We start from the raw sequence: 14,472 nt of genomic DNA, 5'->3' as shown, positions 1-14,472 counted from the left end.
ATTAGATCACCTCTCATCTCCCTGTCAGCTTCTTTATTCTATCACAAAAGAAAGGAAGTCCTTAAAAAATTCTATTTGTTCATATTTGCTAAATTTTCCCTTTTCTCTCCAGTATTCCCTTGGAATTAGTATAAAACAATACTTTCTTCAATTGCCCAGAACACTATGGGCAAAAGAACTTCTGTCTGTCAGGAATCACCACACTGAATTCTCTGCAGTAGTAAAGAAATATCAAACTCCAAAGGATGTTGGCAAAAATAATAGCAATGAGCAAGAGGGTCAGTGATGAGTGAGATGACATTAGAGAGAGAAGCAAAAGTGAGATCAGGTAGGTTTTTCAGATTATAATGGGAATGTTGGATTTCATGCTAAGCACCACAGGAAACCCGGGTGAAAGGTTTTGAGCTGCAAGAGAGCATAACTACTTGGCATCTTTGAGATATCACTCTTATGGGTGTGTGTAGAAGAACTCAAGGCAAGAGACCTAGAAGTGGAGAAACCAACTTGGAAACAAGCACCATCACCCAGGTGAGAAATGGGGTAACTGGGATGAGATTGAAATCAGTGGAGCTAAACAGAGGTGAGCAAATGCAAATGTGTTTTGGGAAGATGAATTAACAGGAAGTGGCATTAAATTTAATGTGTGGAATAAAGGATAAGGAAGATAACTACCATGCTTCAGCAAGAGCAACTGGTTAATTAATGCACCGAGGAAGTCTGGAAGAGAGGCACATTTGGGGGTAAAGTTATGACTTCTGTTTTGAACATGTTCATCCTGAGATGCCTGGGAGATACGAAGGATAGCTGCTTAGACAGTACTGAAGTGTGGGTCTGCACCAAGACAAGAAGAAAGCTGGATGTTGGGGAGTGAACTGAGGAGTCTCCAACGTGCTGGAATTTTCTGTTGCCAAATGAGTGAATGGAATTGTTTGGTAGGAGATCAGGGGACAAAGAAGGAAAAAAGTCCCAGGACTGTTCCCAAAGATATCCCTACACCCAAGTATTTGGAGGAGTAGAATTAGCCATCAAAAGATTCAGAAGCAGCTTCCAGGCAGGTAGCAAGAACACCTGGAGAATTTGAAGTCACTGAAACCTCGAAAAGAGAGCATTTCAAGAAGGACAGGGTGGCCGACTATGGTAAATGCAACTGTCACACCAGATGAAAATGAAAGTTTTCCACTGGATTTTGTACTATGGAGACCACTTGGTCTTTAAGATGGGGAGAGCTGGAAGTGTGGGAAGTGGTGGAATCCACCTTGAAATGGGTGGAGGAGAGCTTTAGAGGTGAATAAGCAGAGTGAGCTTGCACAAGATACACCTTTCAAGAATCCTGGAAAAGAAATGGAGAGAAGAGGGGGGTAGGACCTAGACAGCAATTAGAGGGTCAAGGAATGTTTGAAGGCTCCGGGGAGGATCCAACACTAAAATGGAAGATTGAAAGAATAGAATGAGGCAGGAATAAACAAGAGAGTGGAAACCAGCAGAAGGAGATGAGATCTGCAGACAAAGCTGAGAGAGACTTGGAAAGGTCACCTCTGATCAGAGGAGCAATAGTGGGAAGTTGCGGGGGGAGATGGGAGGAGACAGAGCTGAGGTTGCAGGTCAACCTTCCTAAGAGTCCGTTAGTCCCTCTCCTTGTCAGCAGAATTGTTCCCATTAACCACCCCGACTAAATTCAGGAAACTGAATTTCAAATGGATTCAAGTGATCCCCGCAAAATCTTATAAAATGTTAACGGCAGAAACAGGATTGAAATCCAAGTCTCTAAATGCAGCTCCCTCCCACCGCCCCTTTCTCCGTGGTCCTCACCCCACCCCTCTCTCTCCATCTTCCCTTTCTCTTTTCAACTCCCTTTCCTGCTACTCTTTTCTGAATGCTAGTCAGGTCCTTCCACAAAATCAATCTTGGAATTAGTGTACTGAAACCCTCCGGCACACATTTCTCAGCCTAGATTTTACATGCTATCAAAGGATAGATTCGCCCGCAGATTAAAACTGTTTGAAGCCTGCTAGAGTTTTATGCCTCAGTTGTTTGTAGTTAGGGACCTCTCAAGTTCTGGATGTTAAAATATGGCTTCTTTTCTTCTTTTCAATTTTGTTGACAATTTCCATTAGAGCCCTGTTATCCCTCTGGATTGCTCCAATATAAAACTGCTTTAGAGGTTAAAGATTGCATTTGCCAAGGTTGGGAGCTGACTGGAGCTTCCTGAATGCAAGGCTTACCTTAAAAGCTGAACTTGTCCATGGTTTAAATTCATTCACACTTGACATCTGCTATGACTTGAATGTCCCCTGGAGTTCCATGCATTGGAAATTTACTCCCTGATGCAAGTGTTGGGAGGAGGGACATAATAAGAGGTGATTAAAGTTGTTATCACAATTTTAACAACATATGCATTAGTTATCATGAATGAGTTTATTACAAAAGTGAATAAAGGTCCTCTTTATCTCTCCCTTTAGCTCCCCTTTTTTTCTATATGGGGGTTAGCATGCAGGGGTGTTCTAACTTTGAGCTACCATTCCCAGCTCCTTTTTAAATTTCATTCTTGAGATAGGGTCCCACTAAGTTTACATGGCTGTCTGGAACTTTGTGATTCTCTACCTCAGCATCCAGAGTCACTGGGATGACAGGAAGCATCACATGCACCCTGTCCTCTAGCCATCTTTTACCCTTCCACCTTCTACCATGGAATGATGCTGTACAAAGGTCCTTAGCAGATGCAGGTGGCATGCTTTTGAACTTCCCGGCTTTCATAATAGTGACCTGAATGAACTCCCACTCATTACAATTAATCATCTCAGGCATTGTGTTAAAGCAGCACAAAATAGACTAAGATATCATAATCAATACATTTTGTGAATAAAATAAAGAACTTCAAATACCCTTCAAGAAGGGCTCATAAAGCTGGGAGCGGTGGCACATGCCTTTAATCCCAGTAGCTCAGGAGGCTGAGGCAGGAAGATTGAGAGTTCAAAGCCAGCCTCAGAAAAAACTAGGTGCTAAGCAACTCAGTGAGACCCTGTCTCTAAATAAAATACAAAATAGGGTTGGGGATGTGGCCCAGTGATTGAGTGCCCCTGAGTTCAATCCCTGGTACCCACCCTCCCACCCCCTACCCCCAAAAAAGAAGAATTCATAAGCAGTGAGCATTCAGTCATTAATCTGAATACCTTTCACATGTAAAATGAATAAGGACATGTAAATGAATAAATCTGTGAATGATAAGAATCATTGAGCTTACATTTTACTTGAAATACACTGGGAAATAAACAAAAGGTTTAAATGCTAGTGTGAAGTTTCATAAACCCTGAAAACACAAAGTTCCAACCACTTCATTAGTATAAAATAATACATTAGATCAATTCACTTTGGGTGCTCGAGTGGAAAGCTCTGGTACAAATAAATTAGTTGTATGAAAAGATATCTGCTTCACTGCACCAAACAGTGCTCTTGTGTCCCAAAGCATTAATGATGCTCCCAGTCACTTCTAATGACATGCACTAAAATCACGCTGGTGCTTAAATAAAGATAGAGGACTATTACCAGAGCTGAGACTTGCACAGTGGCAGGGAAGAGCATGCATGGATAAGCCTGAAGGTTCCTACCCACCATATTCTGGCTGTGACTTTGTACATAACCTTTGACTCAATGGATTCATTTTCTTATTTTCTAAATAAAGATGAGAGAAATAATAAAATCTCTCTCTTCAGGTTGTCATAAGGGCTATGTGAAAGAGGGCACTGTGGCGATTGGCATAAGTAAGGATTGAATATCATTGCTTCCCAACTCTTAGCCTCTCTCCACCCCCATGCAGCTGCTCAATCAACTTTGGACTCTTAACTGGTTTTTGGTGTGAAGCAGCTGGCTCTGTGAGGCAGCATTTCCCATACACTACCCTCTACCTATGCCTCATTCCCTTCTCCAAGTGCATGAATTTGCAAGACAGAATCAGGTACACCATGGAAAGAACTCATAGGTCATATTTTCTTCCCCCCTATTTTTTAATAATTGAGACAACTAGGTCCCCCACAAGGAAAATATCTAGCTCAGCCGCCTTCAGCTAATTAGCATAATTCCTTAATGCTACATTTCCAGGACTGAATGTGAAGCGAAGGGGACATTTTGTGAAATGCACAACATGTCCTGTACAGTTTAGGCAATTTCTCAGGGATGGACCAGGGAATGATCAGAAGCACAACTGGGGAAAAACAGCCAATATCTGATCATCTTTCAATGCTTTTTAAATCTCCTTCTAGCACGACCCACTGCTGGAGGTGAGGATCAAACTGGCTTAAAATAAACAGAGACATAAGTCCAGGAGATCTGACAAGTGTCTAATAACTGGATACTAATGAGGACACATGATGCAGCAAAGTCAACATGACCTACCCGAAGAACCAAGGTAGAGTGTTGCTATAAATTGCATGTGCTCATTTTCTTTTTTTTTAAAAAAAAAAAAAAAGATAAGTAATTTTAAACATCAACTAAACAAGTATATATGTATACCTGGCTCTGTTGAGTATTAAAGAAAATAAAGTTATTTAGTATTGCTAGTGACTTCAACGGCTTTATGATCAGTTGAAAATGTAAAACAAGTCTTGACAATTAGCTGAGGTTCCGTAGATATAAACCAGGGGTCACTGGAGTGAACTGAACAGGAGGTCGCATGGGTTACATCAACAAGCAATGTCTTCTTAGCAGTTACAGCTTTGAAGGCACATTAGTGCTCTGGTAGTGAAGTTTTAGGCAACAGAACCATGCCCATCCTCTTTCAGTGGCTGCTTTGTTACAAGGCAGAGCTAGGCAGGTACAGTGGGGACTGAATAGCCAGCAAAGCAGATGATGGTTACTCTCAGTCCTTCACAGAATGTTTGCTAACTTCTGCTTTAGACCCAAAATCCGACTGGGTCGGAAATGGATAGGAACACCTAGAACAAGGATCCCAGAGCCTAGGTACAGATGAGCAGATCAGATCCAGGACAGGTTTCACTGTACTTCTTATTACCTTTGTGAGGTTGGATTTCTCTCTGAACCTCATTTTTTCCATCTGTACAATGGGTAAAATAATAGTACTTACCATGTAAGGCTGCTCTGGGGATCAAGTGAGGTGACACATAGATGGCAAGCTGTCATTAGCAGAGGATGATGGTTCAAAACTGTTAAATATGTTTATATGATACTATAAATAGTATGGCTAATATTTAGCTCTTATTAAAAAACTTGACTAAGGCTGACTAAGGTCTCAGGGTGTAGCTCAATGGTAGAGTGCTTGCCTCGCTGTACAAGACCTGGTTTCAGTCCCCAGCCAAAAAAGAAAACAAAAAAAAAAAATGCCTACAAGAAGAGAGATTTATGAAATATTATATAAAAGACAAACCATCCACATTTCCCCCAGGCCGGTGTTCTTCATATCTTTCCCAGAATGTAAAGTGTGTATAAATTTTGAACTTAAAATACAAGACTTCAAACGGATTTCATGCTATTCCCCATATCCACCCACCCCGATGGCCTCCAAACCCACACCACATACAAATTCTCTATGGGATGTTGGATTAAAATGTTTGGAGAAAAGTTTATAAAGGCCTCCTACTTGGACCCCACTCCCCACCTCAGAAAGCTGGGGCAAGACCCACTTCCCCGACTCGACCCAGGAGCACCCTCTCGGAGCTAGGCTTTGATCTATGCTCCAGGGGGCCTATCAACAGACACCACATGAAGCAGTCTAATGAAACCCATCTCTGCTTTTCCAGAATGTGAGGATCTTATTAGAAATTTTGCTCTATCTTTCGATGATAAATTTGAATGTGATCTGCATGCAAAGCTTGAGGTGGAAATTTCCTTTAGAGTTCATTCACTGGGGAAAAAAAAAAAGTTGGTTTTCCTGGGGAACCAGTGTGTTCCTTTCTGAACTTAAAGAGTACTACATATATTTACATATATATCAAATCTCATGTTACATTACAAACACACACACACACACACACACACACACATCAAGAGAGATCCCCACTCTCTCATCTTCTCCGTTGCCACTTGCAGAACAACAATGCCCACACACCCAGATGACCTGGGGGACCCGTAGCTTCCTGACATGGGGCAAGGCCCTTATTAGACTTTGGCTGCCGAAGGGGTGCTGCTTACCCAGGATCTACACCTTCTGGACTCCAGTTTTATTAAGGAATCTGTGCAGCATCAGCCTCAGATCCTGGTTAGTCTAAACCAAGTGGCACCTGATGTTCTCCTAACTGCCTACTCTCTCTAGGGGTTGGAGTGACCTGAGTAGACCCCGTAGGTCTGCTTATGGCAGGGATGTCCTACTCTTTCCCAGCTGTCTCTCCCTCCTTTCTCTTCCTCCTTCTCCCTCTCTTCTTCCTCCTCCTTCTTCTCCTTCGACCTTCTTCTCGCTCTCTACTCCTCTATGCCTCTCCATACCTCCCTCTTACTCTGACTCTCTCTTCTCTGGACACGACCATGGGAGAGGGTCCGGGCATTGCAGGGAACTGACTAGCAGGAACCACAGTGAAACAAAGGGAAAAGCTAGGGAACAACCAAGAAGAAGCATGTCCCTCAATTCCATGCCCAGAACCTACCTTAGTTCAGGCATTCTTGCCCAATGAGATAATATTTGTGATTGTATAAGCCACGTTGGGTGGGACTGTTATAGGTACCAGCACTCTGACTGGTACAGACCTCTGGTTCAAATCTCTCATGGGAACTAATGTCATTGAAAGTTGCTATAAAGCCATCCTCTGCAGATCTCCTGGGACAGAAATGCTTGTGGCTGTGCTTCTGTCATAACCAATTCCTCATCCCTGTCCAGAGCTTGCCTGGACAGTGTCCCAGGCTCCTAAAAGAGCTATATTAGTAAAATATGTACATATCAGATATGAGCCCAGAGAAGCCAAACTTATTCCTTCTCCCAACTAAAAATACCTCCTTTGTTGGCCTTGCTTTGATCCTAAAAACTCCCCCACAACACAGTGTTGGATCGCACTCACAAATTCTGTGAAAGGAGCAATGTGAACACTTGGTAGTCATGAAGGGCAGCAAGAGCTCTGGCATTGCCGTTCTCATACACTAACGGGCTGAGCCTGCTGCTGTTCAGCCCCCTCAGTCTGCACAAGCCCCAGGGACTCAGGTAGGAGCCAGTGTCCAGAGGAAGTGTGGGCTGAGGCTGGAAAGAAAGGGAACAGGCTGGAATCCAAACTGCTTCCTTCTGAAAGACGACACTTGTCCCAGGGTCAGAGTGACACCATGGAGAGAGCTGTGCTCGTTTGACAAGATGCACATCCAGTCCTAAGCCTAATGCTGGGTCAGCATCCAGAACTCCCCTGGGACCTTTCTTCCCAGGTCTGTGTCAAGGGAGGGGAGCAGGCAAAAGCAGATCCAAAGGATGTGCTTTGACGAGGACCATTTGGAGCTCCTGGAAGTCAAGTCCCCCAAATCAGGGCAGAGGCCTAAGAAAGGACAGAATTGCCATGACGGGCAGCCCTGTTGGAGGAGACAGAGAGCTGGTCTTGGTTTCAGATCATCTAAATCTAGATTCTAGACTGCCATTCAGTAATTGTGTGATTTTGAATAAGTGTCCTCAAACAAGTCTCCATGCCTTGGTTATTTGAAGATGCATGGGATCTCCGTTAGGGGTGTATAAAAATACAGCAGATGCAAGGAAAAGCCAGATCAGACAGTAGGTTGGATCTGGCCCATGGACCAGTTACTGGCTCCTCTCCTGGTCTCTTTCCTTTCCAACAATCCCTGCAGCCATCACTCCCAGACCCCACTGCACAGAATATCAGAGATCAGTGTTGGCTCCCTCTTCCCTACTTCTGCATATCTTTCACACTTAGCTTAGTTCTGTTCTTAAGACACTCAGCACTTTCTAATCTACTATTTATGAATAACTGCAATCTCCCGAGCTAGACTGTGAGCTCCTAAGGGTGCAGGGGGAAGCCCCGGTGGGATCTGCTTTATATCCCCCATGTGTTTTGCATATGGTCTTGATAATAACCTTAGACAATGGAATGTCTCCAAAGGCTATCTCCCCTTTGTAGGCTCCCAGAACCTGTCTAGGGAAAATATTGAAATTTTACCTGAAATGTTGAATGTTATTCCAGAAATAACAATGAGTAATAGCAGGTATCAGACATAATAGGAATTCATTCACATTTGGGACTATAATGGGTAAATACCCAAAGATGAAAGGAATCCTAAGGAAGCTTAGGATTGTATTTATTATAAAATAGTCATATTTCTGGCAATAAATATTGGTCTAAATGTCTGTTTTATCTCCCAGTGAGATCAAAAAGCCTTGGGAAGACAGTAAATCAAATGGTTTAGACAGTGAGATCAGAGCTGGTTTGAATCTTTTCTCTACCAATTGCTAGCTATGTGACCACAGGAAAATTATTTGACATCCCTTAATTTAAGTTTTTTTTTAGCTTTAAAATGGGAGTAATTAAAAAAAAAACCTTCCTTCATAGGGTTCTTGTAAGGATTATACAAGAGCATATGGAGTCTTTGGAACAGAAGCTGATGGTGAGAACTCGCACTATCTGTGTCAGATTGTCAGATGGTAATGTTATTAGCATCACTACTCCCATAACTATTATCAGTGCTAGGCACCAGGCTTTCTAAAGAGACTTAATGTCCACCATTAGCATCTTTACCTTCATCCCCCAGTTCCCTGCCTGCAAGATTCTCCCAGGAGTCACTGGGGGTTCATCTCCACTCCTCTGCTAATGATATTGAATTTACACATCCATGCAGCCTCTACTACACTGGGGTCAGCAGCAGAATTTATTAATGTCTCAGGCAGACCTTTTCCCCTCAGCCCATAGAAGCTTCCTGAATCAAAATTTGAATAAGCCTGAGGTCTTCTGGCCCAAAAGTTGATGGCCACTGCTCCCATTTTAGATCTCATTTTCTTAGGGTCAGTTCTGCATAGTTATTGCTTCTTTGATCAAATTACCAGCACATGGATAATAACACTTACCCAGCATTTTTCATCTCCGAAGCAATGTAAAGGCCTTCAAGTCCATCTGTCTATTCAGTGAATTTTCCATCCTTAATAAAAATAAGTTTCAGGCACCAGCTTCAAAAGCTGATGTAAGCAAACCTGCCTCCCGGGGAGCAGGTGCACTACATGCATATTAATGTGCAAAAAATCAGAACCTGGAGGCAAGGAGGAGACTTCAAAGGCACAGGATGTGCAGTCAGAAGATAAAGATTCGCTTTACAAATTCTGACTTTGGGCAAGTTCTTTAAACTCAGAGTCTCATTTGCCTAGTGTGTAAAATGGGGATGATAAATATGCCTAACCCACATTCATTTGCTGTAAAAATTAAGTGAGATAATTTCTCAGAAAATGATTTATTATATGATGTGGATGGTATGCATTCATCATGACTTCCCAAAGGGGTCATTTTTGTCCAAATATTGAGCCTCTATCTATAAATCCAGATATTTCCCTCTCCTACTTCTTGAACACAATGTCCCCAAAGTGCCTTCTGCTCCAAAGGAAAAGGGAGAGATAGTTATTTTATCATGTGCATTTACAGGCCAGGAATAGTAATCAACTTTGGTCATTCACTAAACTCTACACTCCACTGGTCAACCCAGGAGCAGGGAGTATCTTTATCTCCATTTTACAAAAATGTGGGTACTGAGACATGGGTGCACATAGTAGGTTGTTATGTTACTCAGTTATGAGGGAAAGAGTCAATTTTTCTTACGAAACATTCTTAGCATCTGGCCCAGGAACCCCCAGAGATGTTTCAGGGGAGTACCTGAAAGCAAAACTGTCTTATCACAATGCTAAAGCATTATTTCCCTCTCCCCACCCCTCAACCTCATTCTCTCACAAGCATTCACTGGAGCCGCCCAGAGCAAACAGACATGTGATATTCCAGCAAAGTGAAAGCAGAAACACTTAAGAAAGCCCCGCTGTCATCTATGGAATCAGAAGAGATTGGCAATCATGTAAAACCACACCACTCTCTCACTGTTTCTCTCTTTTGGAAAACTTACTAATACGTATTGGATCTGACAGGCACCCTAGAGGCTCATGCCTTGAAGGCTTGGTCCCCAGTGGAGCAATGTTCAGAGGTGGGGCTCCTGGGAAGGCACTGGGTCGTGAGGGCTCTGATCTCATCTGTGGATTAACCCACTGATGGGCTTAGAGCTGGTGGTGTTACTGGGGGTGGTGGGAATTGTAGGAGGTGGAGCCAGTAAGAGGAAGTAGGTCGCTCAGCCTGTGCCCTGCAAGGGAATTTCTTGCTCCCACCTCTTTTCTCTGCCTCCTTGATGCCTTGAGGCAAGCAGCTCTGCTCCACAGCGTACTGCCGCACCACAGGACTAGAAGTAACAATGCCATCTGACCATGGACCAACCCCTCTGAATCAGTGAGGCAAAATCCATCTTTCCTCCTTTAAGTTGTTTTTCTCTAGTATTTTGTCATAGTGACACAGACTATTTTTCCATTTAAAATATTACATATTGTAAAATGTAATGCACTTTCATTGTTATTTTAATGAATACTTTCAAACTCTGCTTTAATATTTAATAGTGTAAATATGATAGCAATGACAAGTATAAACAGAAGCTTTCTGAAATCCTCAATAATTTCTAAGGGTTTAAAGTGGCCTGACACCTAAATCCTTGAGAATTGCTACTCTTATCTAGAAACCACAGCTGTATTATTATTTCTAGTTTTAGGTAAATAAACTAGAAATAATAATAAAATAGAAAGAATAACACTGATGATTATTTGTTAATTCCCCACAACAAATATACCATATTTCTAGATTTTGATGATGAAATTGAGTCTTAGAGATTGACCTGTCCAAGGTCACACAGCTCATAACAGAAATTATCAAGAAATGAGTCCACTAGCTCTACTGGTGACTCGCATTGCCATATTCTCCAATTTACCATGACTCTCCCTACCCTTGTGCCACCAGACACTTCGGCTAACAGAAAACTCAGCAACTTAATTTTACCCTCTGTGTGTTTGAAAGAAAGTAGAGCTTACAAAATTCTTCCGATGGACTTCTAAACCTAAATTGCAGAAAAACATCAGAGTCTGCACACGTTGTTTCTGACCCTGCTCGAAGAATCCCATCACACATCCTACAACATGAAGACCCAATGACATTACGAGGGCATCATTTTATATTGCAGTGCATGGACAACATTGCCTGTCCCTTCCCCACTACTGTCTCCCGATTCCCAGAGCCCAAATTCATCAGTCCAAGAAGTAAATTTTTCATTGGCCTAAGTCGGTCAGGGAAATTTTACTCAACAAGTGGTCAGTCCAAAGGAAGTCATGTGCCTCAGTTCTTCCAGTGACATGGAAAGTCACAAGGTGATACCTATTAGAAACCACTGCTTCCATTGGCGGGACCTTGAATACAACTGTGACGTTTGGATATTTGCAGTTTAATGAAATAGTGAGGTTACCACTCTATGAAAAACTATCAACAAGAATTACAGTAATCTTTATATTACAGAGCTATTAAATCAGAATCAGCAATTACTTACTCCCACACACTTCAATGAGGCAAATTCCTTATTCTTTATATGATTATGGCTTTATGGCATTTGGTTACTTGAAGCCAAACATTATTTACTAATACAGACCGATTTTCTTCTACCAATGGCAGGGATATTTTCACACACAAGCAGGAATCTCTTTTATCGCCCAAATGATGGAGAGAGTGGATTTGGCAAACAAGCACTTTAAAATTGCTAAAACAAACATGTTCAAGGACTTACCTTGAACAAAATGAAATAAATAAATAAATGCATGAAAAATGATGAGGAAAGAAATTTTATAAAAACAAAGGAGCTTTCTAGAACTGCAAAAAGAAAACATTTGAAATTAAAATTTTAATGCATGGAAATAATGACAGATTCAACACACAGGAAAACATTCAGGGTGGTGTGAAAATGGCAGTAGGAGCTTCCTGAAGTTAAACACAAAGAGAAAAGAGACAAGAAAATAATAGAGCCAAAAAAACATAAAGGGTGTACTAAATATAAGTGCAACTAATGTTTGAAAGGAAGGGGAAAGGAAAAGATATTTTAAAAAATAATGGCTGAATTTGTATTTAAATTGGAATCAAACCATACACATACAGTGAAAAAATGCAAAAAAAATAAAGAAAGAAATCATTACCAATACACAAAAGCATCAAATTGCTATAAACTAGTGATAAAGAGGAAAATCTTAAACGATGCCACAGGTAAAAATGGCACCCGGCATTCAGAAAAACAAAGATACAAATGACTGCCACTTTCATATCATGAACAGTGCAAGAAAAAAGACAATAAAATATCTTTAAACTGCTGAATGAAAAAAAAATGTCATTGCATTCCAGTGAAAATCTTTCAAAAGTAAAGGGTAATTTATAGTGTTTTCAGATAAGCAAAAAATAGAAGAGTTTAGTCATGAGGACCTCTTCACGATGGGAGATGCTAAAGGATGTTCTTTAGACAAAAAGAAAATTGTATGTGGGAACTTGGATCTCCTCAAAGAATTTAGAATAGTTTAAATGACAGCTTTCTGTTTAAAGGGAGGGGGAGAGTTTTCCTCGTGCTTTAACTTTTTCAAAAAATATATTTTTAGCCAGGCATGGTGATGTAATCTGAGCATCTCAGAGGGCTGAGGCAGGAAGATCATGAGTTCAAAGCTAGCCTCAGAAAAAATGAGGCACTAAGCAAATCAGTGAGACTTTGTCTCTAAATAAAATACAAAATAGGGCTGGAGATGTGGCTGGGTGGTCAAGTGTCCTTGAGTTTGATCCCTGGTACCCTCCAAAAAATTTCTTTTAATTTGTTATATATGACAGCTAAAGGCATTATAATTCATATTACACATGTAAAGCACAATTTTTCATATCTCTGGTTGTACACAAAATAGAGTCACACATTCGTGTCTTCATACATGTTCTTAGGGTAATGATGTCCATCTAATTCCACCATCTTTCCTACCCTAATGTTCCCTACCTTCCCCTCCTTCCCCTTTGTCCTATCTAGAGTTCAGCTAATCCTCCCATGTCCCCCACAACTACATTATGAATCAGCATCCTTAAATCAAAGAAAAAATTTGGCATTTGTTTTTTTGGGATTGGCTAACTTCACTTAGCATTATCTTTTCCGACTCCATCCATTTACCTGCAAGTGCCATAATTTTATTCTCCTTTAATTCTGAATAATATTCCATTGTATGTGTGTGTGTATGTGTGTATATATGTGTGTGTGTGTGTGTGTATATATATATATATATATATATATATATATATACACACATATCCATTCATCTATTGAAGGGTATCTAGGTTGGTTCCACAGTCTACCTATTGTGAATTGTGCTGCTATAAACATTAATGTAGCTGTGTTCCTGTAGTATGCTGTTTTTAAGTCCTTTGGGTATAGACTTTTTTGAGGAGCGGGATAGCTGGGCCAAATGGTGGTTTCATTCCATGTTTTCAAGGAATCTCCATACTGCTTTCCATATTGGCTGCACCAATTTGCAGTCCCACTAGCAATCATGAGTGTGCCTTTCTCCCTACATCCTCTCCAAGTTTATTGTTGATTATATTCTTTTTTTGTAAATTCTAATTTGTTATATACGAAAGCAGAATGCATTACATTTCATATTACACATATAAAGCACAATTTTTCATATCTCTGGCTGAATAAAAACTATCTTCACACCATTTGTGTCTTCATACATCTACTTTGGATAATGATGTCCAACTCATTCCACCATAATTTCTAATCCAATGCCCCTTCCCTTCCCCTCCAGCTCCTCTTCCCTATCTAAAGTTCATCTATTCCTCCCATGCTCCCCCTCCCACCCCCACTATGAATCAGCCTCCTTATAGCAGAGAAAACATTTGTGCTGAGAGCCACAGCCGAGTCTGTATGGCCCCTGGCATTTTGCCAACAGTATTGATTGACAGGCGAGGCATTACTATCCGCCTCTGCCGCAACTTTTGAGTTCTCGCACTATTTTGGAGTTCTCGTGGGGATTTCCGGGGATTCCCGAGAGTTCCCATTGGTTGGGGAAGTGCAGGAGGAGGGATTTCTGGGAGAGGTATTTCCGGCTGGGGGTTCCTGGACAAGCCTGGTGGCGTTCGGGAGGATTCCCCGGGAGCTGTGTGAAGTGTTTTCCTGCAGTTTAAAAATAAAGTTTGTTCCTGCTTCAGTGGCTGGTGATTTGTGCCCAGCCAGACTGCGGCACATTTGACATTTGGTTTTGGGGGATTGGCTAACTTCACTTATCATTATCTTCTCCAACTCCATCCATTTGCCTACAAATACCATAATTTTGTTCTCTTTTATTGCTGAGTAATATTCCATTGTCTGTATGTGTGTGTGTGTGTGTGTGTGTGTGTGTGTGTGTGTGTATATATATATATATATATATATATATATATTATATATTCATTTTCCATTCATCTATTTGTA

This window comes from Marmota marmota, unplaced genomic scaffold, assembly GCF_001458135.2.
Source record: "Marmota marmota marmota unplaced genomic scaffold, marMar, whole genome shotgun sequence".
Taxonomy (NCBI): domain Eukaryota; kingdom Metazoa; phylum Chordata; class Mammalia; order Rodentia; family Sciuridae; genus Marmota; species Marmota marmota.
The sequence above is the reverse complement of the archived record's forward strand: the minus strand, read 5'-3'. Positions refer to the sequence as shown.